Raw genomic sequence first — 19,991 nt, 5'->3', positions numbered from 1 at the left:
TATCCTCCTTTCCCCTGTTGGAAACCACACTTTTGTGGGAGGCATTTCCCTGGGCATCCTGTAGGAGGGCGTCGTAGCTGTTAGCAGCAGCAAGGATTAAAGGAAACTCTGAGCTGAGTTAGACTAGGTAGTGTGGGACAGTACTACCCCATGTCTGAACTGGGGACCGGGCCACCCCTCCCCCAACACACATACCACACACAGGCATGCAACACATGCACACATACACACACATGCACACATATCCAGAGAGGTGATGGGAGTTGCCTAAGGATGCCCAGGGAAAGTGCTGGCCCTCTGCCTCCCAGACCTAGTTTGTTCCTTTAACTCAGGCTGCCCCAGAAGGGGACCTATGGCTGCCAGCTTTCCTGTCTCTTTTTGCCCTCCCCGCCCCCCGCCCCGTGAGTCTGAGAATTAGGATTATCTTAGTCATGATCAGGTGCTCCCTTCTGGGCCACTATTGGCCCACCCTTAAGGTGGCAGGGTGACATGGAGTTTTGGCCAGCATCAATATGGGGGCTGGTGGATCCCTGTCTTTCCTTGCCTGGCACCCAAATGCAACCTGGAAGACCCTGAGTGAAGGCCTCTTTCTGGGAAGAGGATGGCATTATGGCATGGCCATTAGAATCTTTGGCTGTGGACACTGACAGCCCAGGGCAGAATCCAGGATTCCTCACTTCTAGCTGTGGGCTGTGGGCAGGAGGCTTCATGCTGCTGAATCTTAGCCCCTAACCTGTACAGAGAAGATGAACATACTTCATGATGTTTGGACAGGGAGGCATTGTCTCAGATCAGGGCCCAGGAAATGGCAGTTGGGGTGGTCAGTGCTTATTATTGTAAGCAAGAATGTGTGGCCAAGCCATGTTTTGTCCAGAACACCTGCACCCACAGGATTTCGGCCTGCCTCGTGGCCACAGGAGTTCGAACCCAAGTTCCAGTCCTCACATTGCCCTGGATGGCCTTGGGCATGTCCCTGGCCGCCTCTGGCTGCAACAGCCTCAGTCCCAAACAAGCACACCAATCCCAGGGTCACATGGAGGACAGAATAACCAACGAAACATCAGAAGGGCCTTGCAAATCACAAGGCTTGTGTCTCTTTTTTTTTTTTTTTTTTTTTTTTTTGAGACGGAGTCTCGCTCTGTCACCCAGGCTGGAGTGCAGTGGCCGGATCTTGGCACACTGCAAGCTCCGTCTCCCGGGTTAACGCCATTCTCTTGCCTCAGCCTCCGCAGTAGCTGGGACTACAGGCGCCCGCCACCTCGCCCGCCTAGTTTTTTTGTATTTTTTAGTAGAGACGGGGTTTCACCGGGTTAGCCAGGATGGTCTCGATCTCCTGACCTCGTGATCCGCCCGTCTCGGCCTCCCAAAGTGCTGGGATTACAGGCTTGAGCCACCGCGCCCGGCCAGGCTTGTGTCTCTTTTGGGGATGCTGGAGGGAGGAACAGGTACCTGCCAACTCTCAGTGGAACCCTGTCCTTGTGCACTCACACCCAGCGTTCTGGCCTCCAGTCAGGCTGAGAGGTGCACATCCCCCACACAGGGGAGAGCTGCACTCCTTTCGGGACCCTCTCCTGAGCCCTGCCCCTGCCCTCCCCACCAGGCCCCCAGCAGCCAGGTTGGAGAGCTCTCACTCAGGGAGTCAGTCACCTTTGAAGCTGGGAAGCTTGCACTGGAGGGGCAAAGGCAGCCTGCATTCAAAGCATCTCTCCTGGCCCTTAATTACCCTTCTTCACCCATAGGTGGAATTTCCACTCAAAGAACTAAGAAATGCACCCGTGCTGACGCCAGGGACTGGGTTTCCCTGCTGCCTTTGTGTAGCAGCCGCCAGCGCGGCAGTGGCACACGGCTCGGGTTTCTGATTTTAATGATTTCCTGAATTCATTCTGTTTCCTACCTCAGGGAAAGGAGAAGAGGTGATCCTCTTGGAAATTCACATAATTGCTTTTATTTGATTTTTATTAAAATACATTCAGGAATAATGTGATTGCCCCCTTTATTAGATTGTTCATCAAGCTGGCATGGGGAATCAGCCTAGAAAAAAGTGGTGGGCACAGGAGCCTGGTGTGTGACAGGGGACGGGCACAGTCCTGCGGCAGCCTTGGGGGCTTGCCTCTCACTGGGGGAGTCACGCCTGCCTCTGAGCCTCCCACTGCTCCTGTCTGGGGAGGTGAGCCCCGCTGCAGGGCATGTTGGAAGAATGAAAGCTGGCAGTGAGCATGGAAGGCTGCGAGCACCTTCTAGATCCCTTCTGCATCCCAACCCACTCCTCCTCTGTTGCTCCTCTGCCCACCTCTGAGGCCCCACAGAGGCTGACACGGAGACCGGTGGTGGTGTGGTGCAGCAGCACTGACCCGGCACTCCCCTCCACACTCCCAGTTGCCTGTACTTCTACGATGGCCTTTTTGCCAGTCTTGCTGTCCTCAGGCTCGAGGCCCTCAGTGCAGGTTTCCACGGCCCACCTAATCACACCACTCCCGTGTTCAGAAACTTGGTGGTTCCCTAAGACCCCTTTCATGCCGGAGACTTTTGCTTTGGGTTCCTTTGCACGTGCTGGAAGGTGAAAAGAATCCAGACCTCTTAGACCTGGTTTCAGTGCTTGTATTTGTTTGCATGGTAGGATGTGGGTGAAGTTGCCTTACCTCTCCTAGTCTCAGTTTATTGATTCAAGTAATGGGAACTCCAAGACCTTCCACAGGGTCAGTGAGAAAATGGAGTACAGGGGGTCGATAACTCAGGCGGCATGTATGTGTGTGGGTGAAATCGCGCCACGTGACCCTGTGTTGCAGGAGGCTGAAGATGCTTAGCAAATATGTGGGGAGAAGGCAGGGCAGGTCCAGCCCTGGCCCCAACAGAGGCCACAGACCGGCTGAGGTGACCACTGTGACAGGGACAGTTTTATTCCGAGCATCCCTGCTCCCATTCTCTGCAGCCCCTCCCCTCCTCCCAATGCAGGAGTAGAGCTGACTTTCACTGCACTGGGTGAATTTGCCTCTCACCTTCTGGGGGGATTTGCAGTTTCCAGAAGAGGGGCAGAAATGTGTTTACTGGGCTTCCAGGAAGCGCCTCACCCTCTGAGCTCATCACGTCTCCAGACTGCCCAAGGCATGTTTTATTACTCTTGAGATATGGTGAAATACGTATTTGTTTTCCCCTCCTTCCATCCCATTTCCTGGCATAGGACTCCTAAAATCCTTGGAATCTCCAAAGTGATAAGTGTCTTTTTGTATGCTAATGAGTTGATTGCTGGCTGGCAGCTCCTAAGACGCTTCAGGATGTGGACTGGTCACCAGAAAGACCAAGGATTAGAGGGTTGGGGCTTCCAGCCCCACCCCCCATCTGGGGATTGGTGGGGAGAAGGGCTGAAGGTTGAGTTGATCACAAATGGCCAATGTTTTAATCAATCATGCCTACATAATGACGTCTCCATAAAAATACAAAAAGTCTAGATTCCGGGAGCCTCCAGACAGCTGAGCGTTTGGAGGCACTTGGGGGGTGGCGCTCCAAGAAAGGGCATGGGAGCTCCCTTTCCGGACCTCGCCCCATGCCTCTCTTCATCTGGATGTTTATTTGTAGCCTTTAAAGTATCTTTGATCATAAACCAGTAAACATGTTTCCCGGACTTCTGTGAGCCGCTCGGGCAAATTAGTCAGACCCAAACGCGGGGTTGTGGGAACCCCGATTCATAGACGAAAGGTCAGAAGCACAGGCAGAATAACCTGGGGTTTGCAGTGGGCGTCAGAAGTGGGGCTCAGAGTTAGGGGACTGAATCCTTACCCTGTGGAATCTGATGCTCTCTCCAGGTGGACGGTGTTTGAAGTGAATTGAATTAGGGGACACCCAGCCGGCATCTGCTACAGAACTGATGACTCGCTTGCTGGTGGGCAGAAATCCTTACAACCTTTCTTTAGCAGATGAGGTAACTGAGGTTCAGAGAGGGTAAGTGACTTGTTTAGGGTGGTCTAGCTACAATGTGGAGGCTTGGGGACAAGGCCTCTTGGGCACATACAGCTAGGATGGGCAGGTGACTCCCTGCCCCCAGGGGAGTTGGTGCAATTCTTCAAAGGGCTGAGGTTGAGCAAGTGGGCAGTGCCGGGAGAAGCCAGTCTGCACCCTTGGTGTGGGTTGGCCTTGAGGGTATTTGAGGCAGGCCCTCTGTCTGGGGCAGTCTGCCCCTGCTGGCTGGGCTGCACAGAGAGTCAGGGAGGCACGGGAGCATAGCCATCCACTTTCAGAGCCCCATCTTGGGGGATTTAGTTTCTGGGAAAAGTCTTATCTTTTCTCTCTCTCTTTTTTTTTGAGATGGAGTCTGGAGTCTGCCTCTGTCACCCAGGCTGGAGTGCAGTGGTGCGATCTTGGCTCACTGCAGCCTCCGCCTCCTGGGTTCAAGCAATTCTCCTGCCTCAGCCTCCCGAGTAGCTGGGATTACAGGCGTCCGCCACCACGCTCAGCTAGTTTTCTTTTGTTTTTAGTAGAGACAGGGTTTCACCGTGTTGGCCAGACTAGTCTCGAACTCCTGACCTCATGATCTGCTTGCCTGGGCTCCCAAAGTGCTGGGATTACAGGCGTGAGCCACCACGCCCAGCCAGGAAAGTTTATCTTTATTTGGAAAAAAAAAAAAACCAAACTTGTTTGTTGGGTTTTTCTTTTTAATGTGTTTGTTTTGGTGCAAATTGTTTGGCAGTGGACATGGCCAGAGGAATTCAAAGAGTGGAGACAGTGGATTTAGAAATTCAACTAAGAGGCCCTGGAGGTCCATTTGGGGCCTGCAGACTAGCTGATGCTCAGCACAGGGCTTGGCGTTGCGTGCTGCACCACCTGGCCTCCCAGCCTTTGCCCAGTCTGTGGCTTCCCCTGGCATGTAGTTCTCTGCTCTTCTCTGCTGCTAAGACCCCTCCCCTCAGGTCCAGGCCCTTGGGACCACTCTCTCCAAGTCTCCTCCCCTGCCCCAGCGCCTCTATCTGTTCCCACTCCGGTCCCGATTTCTAATACCTGCTCATGCAGCCTGTTTGTCCCAGAAGCAGCCTGGGTTCACCAGGACAGGTTTCTGTCCTGTTTCACCAGTCAGGCTCGAAGTTCTGTCCAGGAAGGGAGGTCCGACCCTCAGTCCTGGAGGGGGCCATGCAAGTGAGCTGGCAAAGACCTCTACAGGCTCATCCAGGAAGTCTCAGCCCACAGGCTGAAGGGTGGCCAACCAGCACAGTTTGCCCAGGGATGGGGGCTTCCTGGGATGTGGGACTTTCAGTGCTAAGCTGGGAATGCCCTGGTCACCCTAGCTGAAGCCACTTGCTCAGAGCCGCACAGCAAGCCCACCACCCTGAACCTCCAGATTCCCAGCTCAGCACTGTGTCCTGACAGTGTCATCATAGACGGTCAGCACCCTAATCTGGGCAGCACTGAAGCCCAGAGGGAGAGAAACTGGCTCAAGACTACCGGTAAGTCAGCAGCGAAGCTGGGGAAAAGAAACCACCAACCTGGAAGCCTCTGGCTGGTTCCCAAATCCAGGCCCTTACTTCCCCACCGTCCAGGGTGAGGGACAGGCACCCAGTGAAATGGCCTGCCCCAAAGGAGGGGAGCCTTGCTGAGCCACCCCGGGCCACCTCAGGCCCGCACCCCCAGCTCAGCAGTTGGAGGGGCTGAGCGGCCGCCCCCCACCCCCTGCCCCGGTGCTGGGGCCCCAGCCTTGCAGCGCTTGTCCCCAGCCCAGACGAGCAGGGTGCCCTTATCAGATCTCCGTTTCTGTTTCTCTCCTCTGGCTGCTTCTGCCTAGCCCTGCCCCCAACCCCGGTGGCCTTTTCCTCTCTGAAGTGATGTTCCTTTTCCTGTCACCAACACACACAACACATAGAGATGTTTGTTTCTGTTGCTTTAAAAAAGTTTCCTTCTGGGGAGGAGGGCAAGGGGTTGTTTACTGGGCCTGCAAAGCCTCACCGAGGGTGTGGGCATGGGTGTAGCATGGGTGTGGGTGGCAACTGGGTCCCTGCTGGATTTGGGGTTGGTGGAGGCTGCACCCATGACCCTGGGCCTCTGGATCCTGTGCAAAAGCCAGGAACATGGAAGGAAAACCTACTGTGCACCCTGCTTAGGGCTGGGCTGGTGGACCCACCAACCAGCCACACTCCTGCAGAAACCTGGGAGGTCAGGGCTTTTATTTTCCATTTTCCACGGGAGACAGCTGAGGCTCAGCCAAGGTTGCCAGGGTCCAAGCCTGTGGATTTGTGGTCTGGGCTCTGCCAGTGGCATGGCACTGTATTCAAAGCTCCCACCCTGCCATTTTTCCTACCCACGCAGGGCAGGCTCGACACAGCTAAGGAATACAGCTTCCCGAAGCATGTGTCCTGGGCTCTTGGCCCTTCTGTGGAAAGGGCATGAACTCTGTAGGCTGGATTTGAATTTCAAGTCCTCCTGCTGTGTGACCTTGAGCAAGTCACTTAGCCTCTCTGAGCATCAGATGGCTTAACTATCAAATGAGAAGCACAGAGAAGTCCCCAAGAGCCAGCAGACTCTAGAGGCTGTGAGACCGGGGACTGAGGCTCCTGCATCCTTAACAAAGGTTTCAATCTTGAGTCACATCTGGGAGACCTGCTGAAGCAATGGGGAGCTACTGTAGGCAGGTAAACAAGGGAGAGCGTGATGGAGATCATGTTCCAGAAGGATTCTATAGGCAGCAGAGAGGAGGAGGGCTCAGAGGAGAGGTAGAGGAGCTGCAGGAGAGATGGAGGCTCGGAGGCCAACAAAGGAGGCTTTGACTTCCTTCTCAGAAAAATAAGGCAACCCACCTCCCACCAGGAGCAAAAGTCATGGAGGGAGACTGTCCCAGCTGGCCTGCACTAGGCTCCTGCCCAGGACAGAGACCCCAGCCCCTGGACTCCTCCAGCAGCCCAGTGTAGGGGAGATGCCCAGGGCAGCCCCTTGTCTGAGAGTGGTGGTTGGGACAGGGCCTGCTGAGAACTGCAGTTTCATTTCCCACTGACCTCCACCCACTAGACTTTCTCAGGCTCTTGTTTCAAGTCCCCCAGCGCTAACCCCAGCCCTTGAACCAGCTCCCTCCAGCCTCTACCTCAGACCAGGGCACTGGGCCTGTGTGTAGGACTCACACCTCCCAGGTCTGTCTCTTACCTTGGGATCCTGAGGGCAGGAACACAGGACGGGGGGCTCTGATGTATGATGTCAGAGAACTCTGAGGGCCACCTCCTTCTCTGAGAAAGGCACCTTTTTTGTCAAGTGAGTAATTCTTCTGACACATGTCGCTCTGACGTGGCACAGGTCTTTTTAAAGATGAACGTCCTCCATGGCCTGTGTTGGTTTCCTGGGAATAACCCACAGTAGTGGTCAAGGAGGCCAGGAAAGAAGAACCTCTACTGTTTCCCCCTTTTCCAAATTTGTTGGATGGAGATATGGAGGGTGGAGCCACCTTGTTCTCCAAAAGAATTTTTAACAGTTGGGAAAAGGAAGGATTGAGTCTTCACGGTCCACACTGCAGCCACCATAACCATTTCCCAGACAAGTAAACTAAGGCCCAGGGTGAGATCCCAGGCTTCCTTACTCAATTTCCAGCCAGGACAGAGTCTCTCGAACAAAAGAAGGGATGCTGCTGCATGGCTCACGTGCTCAGCCCTGGTAATAGAAATACATCTCCGGTGAGCTCTAATTGTAACTCTCATTGGGACTTGCATCACCTACAAGGCTGGCAACCAGACACCCTGAGAATGCACCAGCTTTATTTATTTATGTTTTTAGATGAAGTCTTGCTCTGTTGCACAGTCAAGAGTGCTGTGGCGTGATCTCGGCTTGCTGCAACCTCTGCCTCCCAGGTTCAGGCAATCTCCTGCCTCAGCCTCCCTAGTATATTAGGCACCACCACAGCCTGGCTAATTTTTTTTGGTATGTGTGTGTGATATTTTTAGTAGAGATGGGGTTTCACCAGGCTGGTCTCAAACTCCTGACCTCAGGTGATCTGCGTGCCTCGACCTCCCAAAGTGCTGGGATTACAGGGGTGAGCCACTGCACCTGGCCTACCAGCTTTAGTGTTTCCCTGGGTGATAGCGTGATGGCAGTCTCTGGGGCAGGGGGTGGAGCGCTGTGCCACATGCCCTGGGCACCTACTTTGCTGTGTATCCTTCTTCAAGGCTCTGATCCTCTCTTGGCCTCTTCATTTCTTGCAGTGCCTGCCCCATGGGATTGCAGGGAACAAAGGATTTGGGTGCCGGCAATTGGAAGCCCCTTCTGTGGGCCAGCATTGGGCAGGCACCTCCCACATGGTTCTCTTTCTGTCCTCCCAGTAGCCCTGTGCATCAGACGCAGAGCTGTGCTGCGTGCACCCACTTGCCCCACTCGCCTCAGAGGAGCATTCTGCGCAGGAGGAATTTGACAGATTTTAATACTGGGGTCCCCTGCTGACCAGGCTTTGCATTTCCTTACCTACCCTTGGCTCTAATGTTGGCCTGGCAAAGCAGGGCACCACAGGACATCAGGGTCACACATCTCAGACCACAAGAGCCTCAGCGGTCTCCAAGATGAAGTGGAGATTGAAGACCCTGCCCCTCCTTCCAGAGTACTGAGGAGTCTCCTGCCTTCCTGAGTGAGGCTGGGGGATCAAAGCTCAACAATAGTGGGTGCTCAGAACTACGTTTCTAGAAAGGAAAATCAAGACTGATTTTTGCAGGGAGTATAGCATTATGCTCCAGTAATAGTACTATTAGCTCCATTGCACAGAGGAGGAAATTGAGGCTCAGAGAATTTCTGATTGTCTGAAGACATCTTTCCTGGAACTGGTGGATCAGGGACAAGAATCCTGATTTGTTGATGTCAAAGCATCTGTAGTTTTTCCTTTTTTATGTCTTCTTGATCAGCAAGACCACCACATTTGGGGAACAGAAGGCACAATGTGGGGAGTGGCACAGCTGCAATGTAAAGGGCTCCATGTGGGGCCTTGGAGACACCAAGCTGCCCTCCTGCTGGTCCGAGCTGCCCACTTCCCATCCTGCATCCCTCCTCCTTCAGCTTAGGGCCAGCTGCACCTGGCTCCAGGCCCTCCGCTCAGTGTGGAGAAGTCCTGGCCCTCCTCACCACCTTCCCACAGTCCCTGCTCAGCTGCAGAACCTACCCTGGGCCTTCTAAAGCTGTGTCTTGCTCCCAAAGGTGGCAGCAGGCAGAGCCAGGCCTTGCTGGGGGCTCCTTCACACCTTGGGGTCTGGGCCTCAGAGCGACATCCCAGGCTGAGGCTCACTGGGAGGGGTCAGCATTGGCATCAGGAGACCGGGGTCAAGTCTGAGTTCTGACAGTGACTGTGTGACCTTGGACAGTCACTTGCCCTCTCTGGGCCTTGGTTTTTGTGTTGTGTAGTTATATGGTCCTGGGATGTGGGCAGGGGTAGAGAAATGAGACACTTCAGCTCCCCACTCACAAGCTGTGCCCCCTCAGGCCCACCACTTAGGTTTTCTTAGCCCCTCCATTTTCTCTGGCATAAATTGGGGATAATGAAGCCCATTCCTTCTGATCGTTAAGGAAACTAACATCTACTGAAGGCTTGCGCCGTGCAAAATGTTCCCTGAAACATTTTCTCTCATGGACTCCTCATCCATCCAACAATGAAATGAAATGTTTTGCTTTTGGTCTTTCATACAACGTCTCTTTGCAGCCCCTCCTGGTCTGACAGTCTCAGATGCAGTCATAGATGGCTTTCTGGAGGAGGTGGTACCTGGTCTCTGGGAAGTAGGGGTCAGCATCATGGTCTCTGGGAGCATCTGCTCCAGATGGTTTCCCTGGGGCCCCAGAAGCAGGTGTTTGCGCTAACAGCTCTGCAAGCAGAGAGCTTCAGTGCATGACCCTTCTTGCCCTTGTTCCCAGGCACATGCTGTTCCCTTGAGGCCAAATACCCTACTTACTTCTAAATCCCAGTGCTCTCCTGTTCATTCTGCAGTGCCAGCACAAGTCTCCTCCTTGGGGAAGGCTTTCTGGACTTCCCAGGCCACTGGCCATTGTTCCCTCTTGCAGGTGCCCCCGCAGGGTGCCTGCTGTAACCATCACTCACATATCTCCCCCACCCAACAGAGAGCCTTGCTTTTGGGCCTGGACCTGCACCTTTGACTGTATTCTTAGTGATTTGTCCAAGGCCACCCTGGGAGATAGGGGCAGTGCCAGGCTAGCACCCAGGTCTCCTGGGTTCTCTGAGAAAAAGTTCCTACCTTCTTCCCTGGCTCCCAAGTAGTACTTAAGCAGTTTTGGTTGTTAAAAGAAAATACTGAATTCATTCTTCCAACCACTCTTTTTTTTTTTTTTACATAAAAAATCAGTGTTATTGAGAAATAATTTACAAAATGCACCCATTTTGACTGTACAGTTCAGTGAATTCTGACAGATTTATACAGTGATGTAAACATGCCATACGCAAGATATCACACATTTCTATCACCCCTCAAAATCTCCTCATACCCCTTCCTGATCAGTTCCTCTCACTGCCCCAGGCAACATTGGATTGGATTTTATCAATATCGATTAGTTTTGCATGTTCTAGAATGTCCTATAAATGTGATTAGGCAGTATGTACTTTCTGTGTAGTGCCATGCATGCTGTATCTTGCATGAGTAGTTCGGCCCTTTGCATTCTGGGTAGTATTCTGGAGAATGGACATTCCACAGTTTGTTTATCTGTTCACCAATAGATAGAATTTGGGTTGTTTCCAGTTTGGGGATTTTATGAATAAAGCTGCTATGAACATTCATGTGAACATGTTTTCATTTACCTTGGGCTAGTGCCTGAAAGTGGAATTGTTGGGTTGTTAGGGTAAGTATATGTTTTACTATATAAGAAATTGCCAAATTCTTTTTTTTTTGAAGGAAAATTTATATTTTAATTATTTTTATATACAGAAAACTCAACAGTGTACATTTTACTCAGTTTAGTGGCAAGTTCTTTAGCCTTTGCCTTTTCAAGCTTGGCAATACGAGCCACAGACTTGGGACCCAGGACATTGCTGCCCCAGTGACGGCGGATCTCATCATGTCTGTTGTAATTGGTCCTGATAGCTTCCACCAGCTTAGCCAAAGCGCCTTCCTCTTCCGAGTTCACCTGTGGGAAGGCGACAGTGGTGCAGGTCTTCCTGTGGACTAGACGGCCCAGTCTTGTCTTCCCTTTGATAATGCAGTAAGGGACCCCAATTTTACGACACAGGGCAGGCAAGAAGACAATCAGCTTGATGGGATCCACATCGTGTGCAGTCACCACCAGCTGAGCTTTCTTGTTCTCCACCAAGGTGGTGACGGTGTTAACTCCTGCTCAAAGGACAGGTGGTCTCTCAGTGGGGGCGTCCCCTTTGCTGGCAGCTTTCTTCTCGGCCCGGGGCCAATAGCCTCTGCTTCTTCTCTTGTTTTGTCTCTGGTCTGTACTTGTGGGCCAGCTTAAGCAGCTGAGTAGCTGTCTGGCTGTCCAGGGCCTGGGTGAACTGGTTAATAGCAGGAGGCACTTTCAGTCGCTTGTAGAGGATGGCTCTCTGCCGCTGCAACCTGATATAGCGAGGCCATTTTGCAAAGCGGGTGAGGTCTCTTTTGGGCTGGATGTCCTGTCCAATGCCAAAATTCTTAGGTCTTGTCTCAAACAGGGGATTCACCACATCCTTGGCCTCCTGCTTTTTCACGACAGCAGGGGCCGGAGCCACCTTCTTTCCCTTGGCCTTCTTTCCTTTCGGCATCTTGGGCAGCGGGGGGCGAAATTGCCAAATTCTTTTCCAAAGTGTTTGCACCGTTTTAGCCACCAGGAGTGTATAAGAGTTCCATTTGTTCCATATCTTGTCAACACTTGGTATCATTGGTCTTAACTTTGAGCAATTCTAGTGACTATGTAATGGCAACTGTTGCTTTAATTTGCAATTCCACGACAACTAGTAGTGTTGAAAATGTTGATCATCTGGTTAGGTGCATATGCTTTTTTTGGCGAAGCACCTATTTGAATCTTTTGCCTAGTTTTATTGGTTGTTTGTCTTCTTGAGTTCTAAGAATTCTTCATATGAATTCTTGACACAAGTGCTTTGTCAGATATCTGTGTTGCAAAATATTTTCCCAGTTGGTGTCTTGCCTTTTCATTTTCCTAATTGTATCTTTTGAAGAGTAAAAGTCTGATTGATCAGTTTTTGCTTGTCTAGTTAGTGCTTGACATGACTTGTTTAAGGAACCTTTGCCTGCCAACAAAGCTGAAAATATTTTCTCTGCAGTTTTCTTCTAGATGTTTTATAGTTTTAGCTTTTAATGTTCAGATATATGGTCCATTTTGAATTCATTTTTATGAATGATGTGAGGTGGAGTTGAGGTCCATATAGATATCTATTTGTTTTCTCTATCGTGATTGTTACTGTTTTCAGTTACTGCCCTTGTTTTGCCTTCTTGGTTTTGCTTTCCACTCTTTTTCTGCTGTTTGTGATTTTAATCAAGCATTTTATATGATTCTCTGCTATCTTCATTCTTAGCATATCATTATACATTTTTTCTTTTTTTTTTGCTTTTCTTAGTGGTTGCTCTGGAATTTGCAATATACATTTACAGCTAATCCAACTCCATTTTCAAATAACACTACACTGTTTCATGGGCAATGCATGTACCTTATAATAACAAAGTATTCCTTCCCCTCACTCTCTTCCCTTGTAACATTGCTATCTTTCATTTTACCAACCCATAAACTATAATCATTGAATACATTGTTGCTGTTATTTTGAACAAACTGTTATCTGTTGTATCAATTAAGAATAAGAAAAATAAAGGTTTTTTTTTTTTTTTACCTTCTTTTATCCTTCTATGCATTCTTTCTTTATGTAGCTCTGAGTGTCTGACCTGGATCATTTGCCTTCTCTCTAACTTCTTTTTTTTTTTTTTTTTTTTTTTTTTTTTTTTTTTTGAGGCGGAGTCTCGCTCTGTCGCCCGGACTGGAGTGCAGTGGCCGGATCTCAGCTCACTGCAAGCTCCGTCTCCCAGGTTTACGCCATTCTCCTGCCTCAGCCTCCCGAGTAGCTGGGACTACAGGCGCCCGCCACCTCGCCCGGCTAGTTTTTGTATTTTTAGTAGAGACGGGGTTTCACCGTGTTAGCCAGGATGGTCTCGATCTCCTGGCCTCGTGATCCGCCCGTCTCGGCCTCCCAAAGTGCTGGGATTACAGGCTTGAGCCACCGCGCCCGGCCTCTCTAACTTCTTTTAACATTTTCTGCAAGGCGTGTATACTGGCAACAAATTCACTCAATTTTTGCTTGTCTGAGAAAGTATGTACTTTTGAAAGATAATTTGGCAGCATATAGAGTTCTAGGTTGATGGGTTTTTTGGTTTGTTTGTTTTGTTTTGTTTCTCTCTCAACAATTTAAATATTTCACTCCACTCTTTTTTTTGTGAATGGTTTCTGAGAAGTCTGGTGTAATTCTTATCTTCTTTGCTCTTTCAATAGATAAGGTTTTTTTTTTTTCTTCTGGTTTCTTTAAAGATTTTTCTTTATCTTTGATTTTCTGCAGTTTGAATATGACAGGCCTAGGTATGGATTTTTTTTGGAATTTATCCTATTCACTGTTCTCTGTGCTTCCTGGATCTGTGGTTTGATATCTGACCTTAATTTTGGGAAATTGTCAGTTATTATTACTTCAAATATTTCTTCTCTTCCTTTCTCTCTTCTTCTTTTGACATTACGATTATACACATATTATACCTTTTGTAGTCCTGCTTGGATATTCTGTTCAACTTCTTTCAGCCTTTTTTGCTCTTTGCTTTCTAGTTTTGAAAGTTCTGTTGTCGTATCCTCAAACTTACAAATTCTTTCCTCTGCTGTGTCCAGTCTGCTAATGAGCCCATCAAAGGCATTTTTAATTTCTGTTACAATGTTTTTGATTCCTAGTATTTCTTTTTGATTCTTTATTAGAATGGTTATCTCTCTGCTTATATCACCCATCTGTTGTTACATGTTGTCTACTTTTTCCCTTAGAGACCTTAGCATGTTAATCGTGCTTGCTTTAAAGTTCTGGTCTGATAATTCCAATATCCTTGTCATATTTCTGTCTAGGTCTGGTGCTTGTTGCTCCTTTTCTGTATCTTTTTTTTTTTTTTTCCTTTTTGTGTGCCTTATAAATTGTTGTTGAGAGCTAGATCTGATGTACTAGGTAAAAGTAATCTGGTACTAGTTCCCGCAGAGGATTCTGCTGATGGGTTTCTGCTCTGATAAGTTGTAATTCTCTGTTTTCGCTTGTCTATCTTGCCAGTTTTGGAGGCATTAGTTTGCCCCGCAGCCTCAATTCTCTAATGAATCTAAGAAGAGTTGTTGATTTTCAGTTTGTTTAGCTGTTTTCTTATTGTGAAGATGAGAGCAATGATTCCCATACTCCTTACACGCTGGAATAGAGACTGGAACTCTGGTATTTGTTTGTTTTCATGCCTTTTCCTACAAATGTAATTCTTTGCCCACTGAATAACCTTATCACTTTTGTAAAAAAATCAGTTGCATGGTCCCCCTACTTGGGGGCTTTATTCTGTTCCATTGATCCATATGTCTTTCCTTATACCAATACCATACTCTATTGATTACTGTAGCTGTGTAGTAAATCTTGAAATCAAGAAGCATAAGTTCTCCAAATTTGTTGTTTTTTAAAAAGTGTTTTGGGTACTCTAGGAAGTCCTTTTCATTTTCATATAAATTTTAGGATCAGTTTGTTGATTTATGATTTTTAAAAGAGTCTGCTGAGATTTCTCATTGGTTTGTAGTTTTCTTGTATTGTGTTTGTCTGGTGTTGGTAAGTACAGTACTACTGAACTCGTGAAACAAGTTGGGAAGTATTCCACCCTCTGTGGTTTGAAAGAATTTGTGTTTGGTATTATTTTCTATTTAAATATTTGATAAAATTCACTATAGATAGATATGGGCTTAGAGTTTCTTTTAGGGAAGGTTTTATGAGTTACATTTCTGTAATAAATATAAAACTATTTATTTTGTTTTTCTTATGCCAATCTTGATAATTCGTTTGTTTGTTTTTTGAGACGGAGTCTTGCTCTGTCACCCAGGCTGAAGTGCAATGGTGCGATCTTGGCTCACTGCAACCTCTGCCTCCTGGGTGCAAGCAATTCTCCTGCCTCAACCTCCTGAGTAGCTGGGATTACAGGCATGTGCCACCACGCCTGGCTAATTTTTGTATTTTTAGTAGAGACGGGGTTTCACCATGTTGGCCAGGCTGGTCTCGAATTTGTGAACTTAAGTTATCTGCCCACCTCAGCCTCCCAAAGTACTGGGATTACAGGCATGAGCTACTGTGTCTGGCCAATAATTTCTATTGTTAAATGAATTTGTCTCGTATATTTGAGGTGCCAAAGTTGTGATCTTAAAGTTATTTATAATATTATTTTAGTATCCTTTTAACAGCTGTAAGATCTGTAGTGATGAATCCACTTTGATTCCTGATATTGGTCATTTGTGTTTTCTTTTTTCTTATTCAGTCTAACTGGAAGTTCCCTGATTTCCGTTAATCTTTTCAAAAGCATATGCTATGGTTTCCACTGAGTCTCTGTAAGTGTATGCCCATTTTCCTTTTTGTTGGTTTCTGCTCTTTATTATACCCTTCCTTCTACTTTGGTTTTAATTTGGTCTTTGGTTAAACTTCGTTAGGTGAATCAGTGGTGTGTTGGGAGTCCCCAAGACCACCCTCAGGTTCAAGGATTTTCTAGTAGGACTTATAGGAATCAGCTATCTGCTAAGATTTCTTATAGCGAAGGATACAAAGGAAAATTGCAAAGGGAAAAGCACATGGGGTAAAATGTGAAGAAAAGCGGACATAAGCTTCCAAGAGTCTGCTCATGGTGTACTCTAGTCATACAAGACGCGCTGAATTCCTCCAGCAATGAGTTGTGACAACACATGTGAAATGCTGTCTACCAGAGGTGCTCATTAGAGGCTCCATGCCCAGGGTCTGTACTGGGGGTTCACCACACAGGCACCCTCTGCATGGCACATGTCAACATTCTAGGCTCCCAGAAGGAAAACATTGCTCAGCATAAACCATATTGTTTATGTCAATCATCTAGACACAGCAGGGCACTTTTATCAAGGAATGATGGAAACCTCCTGACATCCAAGTTTCCAGATGCCAGTTACGTTAGTCTGTTTAGCGTTGCTATGAAGAAATACCTGAGAGTGGGTAGTTTATAAAGAAAAGACATTTATTTTGGCTCACTATTCTGCAGGCTGGGAAGTTCAAGAGCCTAGTGCCCCATCTGGCTGGCTTCCGATGAGGGCCACATGCTGGGTCAAAACGTGGCAGAGAAGCAGAAATGTGAGCTGAGTGGTCATGTGTGCAAAGAGAACACATGGCGGAGGAGTAAGCAAGAGAGAGTCTAGGAAGCTGAACTTGCTTTTATAACCAGCTGCTCTTGCGATAAGTAATCTGGAGAGAGAGGGCCTTAACTATTCATGAGAGATCTGCCCCTGTGACCCAAACGCCTCTCACTAAGGCCACATCAAGGATCAAATTTCAACATGAGTTTTGGAGGGGATAGACTCAAACCTTAGCACCAGTCAAAGGCCAACCTGATAAGAAGGCCTTTCTAAGGCCAGTAGTCTCAGGCCTGCCCTGTTCTCTTTTCTGCACAAATGTTTTAGAATTTCCATTTTGACTAATATAAGCAATTCAAGCCAAACATTTCCCTTCCACCACTCTTTGAACTGCATCTCACAAATATTAACATGTTGTGTTTTCATTTTTTCATTCAACTCAAAACATTTTCTAATTTTCCTTGTGATTTCTGTTGTCTTCAGGATCATACAACTTTTTGTCTGCACTGTATCTGCTATTCATTCCTTCCTGTTAAATTTCCATTTCATATATTGTGTTTTTCTGCTCTAGAAGTTTTGTTTCTTTTACATGGTTTTCATTTATTTCTTCATTATGTTCATTTTTTAAATCCTTGAATATTATTGTAATAGCTATTTTAATGTATTTGTCTGCTCATTCCATGATTTCTGTCACCTAGTTCTGTTTCTGTTGAATTATTTTTCTTCTGGCTGTGGGTCACATTTTCCTGCTTTCTTGCACATCTGGTAGTTTTGTATGGATGCTGGACATTGCTTAGTATTTGGGTTTTGTTGCCTTCCTTTAGAGTATTAAAGATACTGCTTTGACAGGCAAGTAACCTGTTTACTTGTGGATGGGGTTGCTTTTCTTGAAGCTCATTTTCAAGCTTTATTAAGTTGATCCATGAGCCTTCTTTACCCTGATTGGTTGGAACTCCAAGTCTCCCAACTTTGTATGAGCTCCTGTAGCCCTTCAGCTTCCTGGTAGTCAATTTCCTCTGATAGTTGGTTTTTGCCTGGCCTCATCGATTCTCACCCTAGGCATGCACAGCTTATAATTTGGCTACAGGCTCAAAAGGACCCCTATGCAGATCTCTGGAACTCTTTCTCTGCCTAGATCCTTCCTCTCTGGTGCTCTGCCCACAACTTCTAGCAGCCTCAGGCTCCCTGGACCCCAATCTCTGTCTCGTCAGTTCAGTGAGACTGTTGTGCTCCACCTGGATTCTCTCTTCATTCAGTGATCTCAAATGTGCCTCCAATGAGAAAACTGGACCATCAGAGTTTATCTCATCTGTGTCCCTGTTCTCAGGAATCACTGGCCCATGCTTCTGTGTGAAAATAGGTGCTTCTATGTTTATTTTTATTTTTATTTTTTTCTGATCACTGGTTACTATAGCATGGCAAAAAGTAAACCTTATCAACCAATTCTTTTTGACTCCCAGTCCAATGTTTGTGATAATGTAAGTTCACCAGGAAGAGGCCTGAAGGAGGGTATATTGGGAGAACGGTCTACTTAGGGGAAGGTTGTATGTTCAAGGCACACTCAAGCACTTTCAGGGATGGTGGTCGGGCATGGGAGGCTGAAGTGGGAGGAGCACTTGAGGCCAAGTGTTCAAGACTAGCCTGGGCAGTGGGTACAAGCAAGACCTTATCTCAAAAAAAAAAAAAAAAAAAAAATTAGCCAGGTGTGGTGGCATGTGCCTGTAGTCTCAGCTACTCCAGAGGCTGAAGCAGGAGGATCACTTGAGCCCAGGAGTTCCAGCCTGCAGTGACGTATGATTCTGCCACTGCAATTATGGAGAGAGAGCTAGAGTGAACCAGAGGGATAGGAAGGGATGGATTTTCAGAGGACCTTGAATGGCAGTCTAAGAGGTTGCACATTATCCTGGAGAAGCTGTGTCTAATAATTATTATCATAACTATAATGTCAATAACATGTAACTGATTTATTTTCATGTGCCATGCGCTGCCCTCCTAGCTCTTTTAATGGATTATCTTATTTATTCCTTCAGCCAGGTCATGAGAGACTGCAATGTTATTAGGAATTATCATGTGTTTTTTTAAGCATTTTACATAATTATTGCATTTGATTCTCATAGTAACACTATGTGTTAGGAATTAGAATTATGTCTGTTTTATGGATCAGGAAAACTGAGGTATAGAGAAGCTAAATGACTTATAGTTACCCAGAGAATAAGTAGCAATGAGGGCTGATTTTCTCTTCTCCCCAAATACTATTTTAACATTATTATAATTATATTCTTACAATAAGAAAAAGAGCTGCCTTTGGGCCACCAGGTGTCCATGATGCTCTGTTACCTGTAGACACTGTGAGTGTTAGCGTCTGTGGCCACGGTGCCAGACAGGCAAGTGGAAACTATGACAGTTTAAAAACAGTTCCCTAGACTGGGCTTGGTGGCTCACACATATAATCCCAGCACTTTGGGAGGCCGAGGTGGGTGAATCACCTGGGTCAAGAATTCAAAACGAACCTGGCCAGCATGGCAAAACCCCGTCTGTACTAGAAATACAAAAATTAGCTTGGCGTGGTGGCGCACGCCTGTAATCCCAGCTGCTCAGAAGGCTGAGGCGGGAGAATCACTTGAACCTGGGAGGCAGAGGTTGCAGTGGGCTGAGATCATGCCACTGCACTGCAGCCTGGGCCAAAGTGCAAGACTCCATCTCAAAAACAAACGCACACAACACAACAAACAATAAACAGTTCTCTGCATTCTTTCACATTCATCCCATCAAAAGGTGGACTTTAATTCCTCTCCTCTTTGATATAGGTTGGCTGTAGTGACTTGCTTCCCATGAGTAGAATGTGTCAGAAGTGATGGTGAATGATGTGGTTAGTTTTAAAAAGGCAACTCGAGGCCAGGCTCGGTGGCTCATACCTATAATCCCAGCACTTTGGGAGGCCCAAGGGAGGGGGAAAATTCTTTGAGCTCAGGAGTTTGAGACTAGCCGAGGCAACATGGCAAGACCTTGTCTCTACAAAAAATTTAAAAATTAGCCAAGCACGGTGATGCATGGCTGTAGTCCCAAATACTTGGGAGACTGACGTGGGAGGATCACTTGTGCCTAGGAAGTTGAGGCTGCAGTGAGCTGTGATTATGCCACTGCACTCCAGCCTGGGCAACAGAGTGAGACCCTGCCTATCTCTAAAGAAAAAAACAAGGCAACTCAGCTGCCACCTGACTCTTCCTCTTGTGACGTGCACCTTGGGAGCCCTGATCTGTTTTCTGTTCCTATCATTTTGGCTTTTCTAGAATGTTGCATACATGGACTCATCCGGCGTGCAGTCTTTGTGTCTGGCATCTTTTACTTGGCCTATTACTTTTGAGATTTGCCCCTGTGACTGTGTGTGTTGGCAGTTTGGTCTTTTTTATTTCTGAATAGTATTGTTAATCCATTTATTTTGTGATTTGTGTGCCCACCCCAGGGCTGGGCACAGGATGGGTGCTCCCCAGATGGGTGTCAAGTGGCTGAGCAGGTGAAAGGGAGGTGAAGGCAGAGACTCCTATACAAATCTGTTCAAATCAGGCTTTCATGGGGATTGGAGGAGGCAAGGTGATGACGTTTATTATTCATTAATTCACAAATATTTATTGAGTGCCTACTCATGCCAGATGCCATGCTAGGCCACGATAAATGGGCACCCGGAGCTGCCCATTCAGCTGAGAAGACAAGTA

At 47.6% G+C, this 19,991-nt stretch overlaps 1 pseudogene; it reads right to left on the bottom strand.

Moving 5' to 3' along the window:
* Positions 1 to 9,657: 9,657 nt before the first annotated feature.
* LOC117082242 lies at positions 9,658 to 11,708 on the bottom strand (annotated as a pseudogene).
* Positions 11,709 to 19,991: the final 8,283 nt, after the last annotated feature.

This window comes from Trachypithecus francoisi, unplaced genomic scaffold (assembly GCF_009764315.1).
Source record: "Trachypithecus francoisi isolate TF-2019V2 unplaced genomic scaffold, Tfra_2.0 Lachesis_group9, whole genome shotgun sequence".
Classification (NCBI taxonomy): domain Eukaryota; kingdom Metazoa; phylum Chordata; class Mammalia; order Primates; family Cercopithecidae; genus Trachypithecus; species Trachypithecus francoisi.
This window is presented reverse-complemented; position numbering and strand designations above follow the sequence as displayed.